Raw genomic sequence first — 5,896 nt, 5'->3', positions numbered from 1 at the left:
CAATCATCAATCAAGAAAATGTCCCACGGGCTTGCCTACAGGCCAATCTGATAAGGGCATTTTCTCAATGAAGGTTTAAACTTCTCAGAAGATACCAGCTTGTTTCAAGTCAACAACAACAACAAATATTAATCATAATTATAAGAACACTAACCAAAATAGGAGTGTGTGGGTTCCTCTTAGACTCCCTTTCCCAGATTGTGCTAACCAACCCACCTCGGGGGCTGAGGTGGTTAACGGTCCTTGTCCTCCGTTCTATCAGGGTTCCTCTTGCGCTTAAATCTCTTCCATTCAACTTGATTCCTCCCAAACCTAAGTGTCCTCAGCTGCTTCCTGCAGCTGCAATAAAAAAAACTCTGACCGAGAGCAACTTGGGGAGGAAAGGGTTTATTTCATCTTACACCTCCAGGTCACAGTCCACTATGGGGGTCAGCACAGGAACAAGCAAGAAACCAGAAGCAAGAACCGTAGAAGAAAACTGTTTTCTGGCTTGCTCTCTGGAACTATGCTGTCCTGTGTAGACCAGGCTGGCCTTGAACTCAACAGAAGTCCGCCTACCTCAGCCTTTGGCTGGACATGCATGCCACCACACCTATCAGCGAATGGCGCTGCCCACAATGGGCTAGGCCCTCCCACAACGCCCCTACAGACACTCCCACAGGCCAATCTGATCTAGGCAACTCCTCAACTGAGATTCTCTTTTCCCAAGTGACTCTAGTTTGTGTCTAATTAAAAATGGAGATTAACGCTGGGCAGTGGTAGCGCACGCCTTTAATCCCAGCACTTGGGAGGCAGAGGCAGGCGGATTTCTGAGTTCGAGGGCAGCCTGGTCTACCGAGTGAGTTCCAGGATAGCCAGGGCTACACAGAGAAACCCCTTTTCAAAAAAACAAAAAAAAAAAAAAAAAAAAAAAAAACAATGGAGATTAACGAGCACACCTGGTGTCTTGGGTTTGATCCCTGGACTGTCACACAAGTACCATGGCACAGTAATAATAAATAACATTTTTTCTTTAAAAAAAAAAAATGTACGGGGCTGGTAAGATGGTTCAGCCATTAAGAGCACTGACTGCTCTTCAAGAGGTCCCGAGTTCATTCAATTCCCGGCAAACACATGGTGGCTCACAACCATCTGCAACTCCAGTTCTAGGGGAACCAACGTGCTCTTGAGCCTTCCCAAGGCGCTGCACACATGTGGTGTGCATACACACACGCAGACAATACACCCATACACAGAAACTAGATAAAATATTTTTAGTTACCCTTAAGTGGGGCTAGAGAGATAGTTCAGCAGTTAAGAATATGTGTACTGCTCTTGCAGAGGGCCTGAGTTTGGTTCCCAGCACCCATATCAGGTAGATCATAACTGCCTGTAACTCCTCTTCTAGGGAATGCAATGTCCTCTGCCTATGTGGGCACCTGCCCTCATGTGCTCAGACACACACAAATGCATATAAATAATAAATAAATAAATAAATAAATAAATAAATAAATAAAATCGTTTAAGTTATTTGAGTTGATGATTTGAGTTTCATAACAGATGAATTTTCCTGACATTGAAACAGAATTTCCAAAATGACCATGACATACTTACTCTGCTTTTAAATTTTTATTGTTATTGTGTGTGTGTGACCGTGTGTCCGTGCATGCGCATAATGTATGTCTGTGTAAGACAAGTGTACATACATCACAGTGCTTGTGTGGCGGTCATAGAACAACTTTGGGCTTGGGGGTTTTGTTTTTTTAAGATTTATTTATTTATTTTATGTATGAGCACACTGTTGCTGTCTTCAGACATGCCAGAAGAGGGCATCAGACCCCAGCCACCATGTGGTTGCTGGGAATTGAACTCAGGACCTCTGGAAGAGCAGTTAGTGCTCTTAACCCCTGAGCCATCTCTCTAGCCCACAACTTGGTTTTCTGCTACAGTCATTTATTTATTGTTTATTTTGTGTATGTGTCTATGTACAGGGTCAGCCCTGGATTCCATGGCACACATGTGGAGGTCAGAGGACAACCTTAAAGGAATCTGTTCTCCTCTGCCACACTGGGAGCCAGGGATGACACTCAGGTCTTTAGGCCTATACAGCAAGCACTTTTGTCTGCTGAGCCGTCTCACCAGCCTGGCCCTGTTATTTTGTGCTGCATATTATTGCAGCAATATCATCCTCAGTGTGATGGTTATAAAGTTAAAATATAAATTAACTTTGAAAACTGTTCATGATTCTCTGTATCCTGCAGATGAAATATTCAACCGAGATTTAATTCTTCAAGATGAGAGAGAGAGAGAGAGAGAGAGAGAGAGAGAGAGAGAGAGAGAGAGAAGTCATTCCATTGGCGTATACCTTGGCCTTTTATTTAATAATAAAAATATTAGGTGCATATCAAAGAACTGTTTTAAAGTACATTGCATGATTCATTAACAGAAAATGTTTGGTTTGTATACCTATTTTACTCATCTTTATATGGGGGGGGATTACTAGTAGAAAAAGTTTAAGACTTAAGAGCCATTCTTCAACTGGGCAGTGGTGACACAAGCCTTTATTTAATCCCAGTACATGCTGGGCACTGGTGGCGGCACTCCTTTAATCCCAGCACTTGGGAGACAGAGACAGGCAGATTTCTGAGTTCAAGGCCAGCCTGGTCTACAGAGTGAGTTCCAGGACAGCCAGGGCTACAGAGAGATACCTTGTCTCAAAAAACTAAAAAAAAAAAAAAAAAGTAGGGGAGGGAAGGGGGGGGAGGGAGAAGCAGGAGGGGAGGGGGAGGCGGGGAGAGGGGGGGAAGGGAAGGCCAAGGGTTAGGAGCATCCCCTTGGCAACCCGAATCCTGGGCCACCTGATTTTCTTCTCATAATCTTAGGATTGTGTGAACAGAGGGGAGATGTGTTCTGTGGGTTGTGGCTCATGTTACAGCTCAGCTGCCAGCCTGAATTGTCTAGCCATAAGCACAGCAGCTGGCTTGCTCTGAAGCAGCATTCCAGCTAGTGGCTGTAGCCACAAAACCAGGAGCCCTGCTCAGTTTTCCTCCTTAAGACATTTTTCTTAGGGAAAAAACAAAACAAAACAAAACAAAACAAAAGCCAAAGAAGAAAATCAGCCAGGGTCTTAGTTAGGGTCACTATTTCTACGATGAAACACCACAAGCAAAACAACTTGTGGGAGGAGAGGGTTTATCTGGCTTACATTTCCACATCACTGTTCAACATCAGAGGAAGTGGGGATAGGAAGGCAATCAGGGCAGGAGCTGACATGGAGGAGTACTGCTTACCAGCTAGTTCGTCATAGCTTCCTCACAGAACCTGGGGCCACCAGCCCAGGCATGGCACAACCCACAATGGGCTCCTCCACCCCCATCAATCACCAATTAAGAAAATGCCCTACAGTGTGTCTACAGCCTGTTCTTATGGATGTATTTTCTTAATCAAGGCTCCCTCCTCTCAGGTGACTCAAGCTTCTGTCAAGTTGACTTAAGACTAGCCAGCACACCCGGCAACCAGCATTGCCTACGTATAATTTAAAAAGACTCCCGCCCATTTGCTGAGAGAGTAATTGTTTGGCAATAAGCCTAAGCCTCTATCAAAAAACAAACAAAATAAAATAAACTCACTACTCAGGAGGCTGAGGCAGGAGGATTGCCCCAAGTATGAGGCCAGACTTCTCTATATAATGAATTCTAGCCTGTGCTACAAAGGGAGAACATGCCTGGGACAGAAGAGATGTGGAATAAAAAATAAAAGCACATGAGGTTCCTGTGGGACCAGTGAGGTGGCTCAGTGGGTAGAGGCACTTGTCACTAAGCCTTGTGATTCAAGTTTTATCCCTAGGACCGTCATGGTAGAAGGAGAAAATGGATCTTAAAAAGTGTCCTCTGATCATGTCCACGTGCACTAAGGCATGCACACACATTTACACAGGAGCACACACAAGCGCGACCATGGCTCGTCATGGCGCTGCGTCAAACGTCTTTCATCCCAGCACTCAGGAGGCAGAAGCCAGTAGACCTTTGTGAGTTCTAGGCCAGCCTGGTCTACACAGTAAGTTCCCAGATAGCCAGGGCTACACGGAGAGACCCTGCCTCAAAACAACAACAGTAATAATAATTTTGTTTATTACTTGAAATTTTCATACATGTATACAAAATATATAATATATATGCTATATATTATATATATAATCTTATCTGCCCCCACTGCTTCCTCCAACTCTCCATGGCACTCCCCGTCATTTCCTCCCTAATATCATGCCTGCTTTTTAACTTATTGCTATTACTAAGACACCCCTAGGTCCAATGTTGCCTATGTGCTCACTGCTGTGAGACACTCACTGGGCAACCTAGCAGTGACCACACCCCCAAAGGACAATGACTCTCCCCTGATCCACAGCCCCCTACCACCAGGAGCCCTCTCCCTACATTTTTGTATTTATTATTGTGTGTGCGTGCGCTCACATGCATGGCCACACTTGTGGAGGTCAGAGGACAATTTGGGGAGCCAGGGAGTCCACCATGTTGGTCCTAGAAATGGGATTCATGTCATCAGGGCTGGTGGCCAGTGTCTCTGTTCGATGAGTCATTGCACTGGCCCCAGCAGAATTCATCTTTAGAAAGATATAATAGGGCTGGAGAGATGGCTCAGTGGTTAAGAGCACCGACTGCTCTTCCAGAGGTCCTGAGTTCAATTCCCAGCATCCACATGGTGGCTCACAACCATCCGTAATGGGATCTGATGCCCTCTTCTGGTGTATCTGAAGACAGCGACAGTATATTCATATGCATTAAATAAATAGGTTTTTTTGTTGTTGTTGTTGTTTTGGGGTTTTGTTTGTTTGTTTTTTCGAGACAGGGTTTCTCTGTGTAGCCCTGGCTGTTCTGGAACTCACTCTGTAGACCAGGCTGGCCTCAAACTCAGAAATCCGCCTGCCTCTGCCTCCCAAGTGCTGGGATTAAAGGCGTGCGCCACCACCGCCCAGCTAAAAATAGTATTTTTAAAAAAGAATTTTTTTTTTAAAAAAAAGAAAGATGTAATAATGAATACAGTATCACCCGATGTCCGTTCACATTTCTCCAGGGTGCAGTTGCCACGTTCATGGTGAAGTATCCTTGATTTCTAAACCACCCGCGGCAAATTCCTTGGCATGCATTACCTAATCCATGACTTTTCAAGTTTTTGTGTGTGTGTGTGTGTGTGTGTGTGTGTGTTCCTGTGTGTATTCATGAGCTCACATGTGCACATGTGTGCAGGTGTTTGTACATGCCTGTGCACGTGGAAGCCAGGAGTTGGCACTTCATGTCTTCCTTGAGGCCAGAAGATGGTGTCTGGTCTTCCTGGAACAGGAGTTACAGACAGTTGAGAGTTACCTGGTGTGGGTGCTGGGCATCAAGCATGGATCCACTGAAAGAGTAGCCAGTGTTCTCAACTCTGAACTGTTTCTCCATACCCTCTCCATCTTATTTTTCGAGACAAGGTCTTTTGTTGAACCTCTAGCTCACTAATTCAGCAAGACTGGATGCCCAGCGAGTCACAGGGATCCACATGCCAGCACTGGGACTGCAGGAACGCTATGCCAGGCTTTTACACTGCTGGAAACCCAACTCCGATCCTCATAGTTACGTGACAAGCACTTTAGCATTTGCCATCCTCCCCAACCCTTCAAATTGTTTTCAAGTGACCACAAGTTTAGGGTCACCTTCATGGTTACAGCAACCAAGTACATGCTAAAACCGTATCCTAGAATATTCCACAGATAAAAACCTGAGTCCCAACAGTGTAAAGGCACATTCTTAAGAGACCTGTGAACCAAATGCACAAAACACAGATAGATATATCTCATTTATGAGGGGGCTGGGGGTGTGGCTCAGTGGTAGAGCCCCTGCCTAGAATCCCCCAGTGAGGGGCT

The sequence above is a fragment of the Grammomys surdaster genome, unplaced genomic scaffold (genome assembly GCF_004785775.1).
Source record: "Grammomys surdaster isolate TR1022 unplaced genomic scaffold, NIH_TR_1.0 354, whole genome shotgun sequence".
NCBI classification, from domain to species: domain Eukaryota; kingdom Metazoa; phylum Chordata; class Mammalia; order Rodentia; family Muridae; genus Grammomys; species Grammomys surdaster.
Note: the sequence above shows the minus strand (reverse complement) of the source record.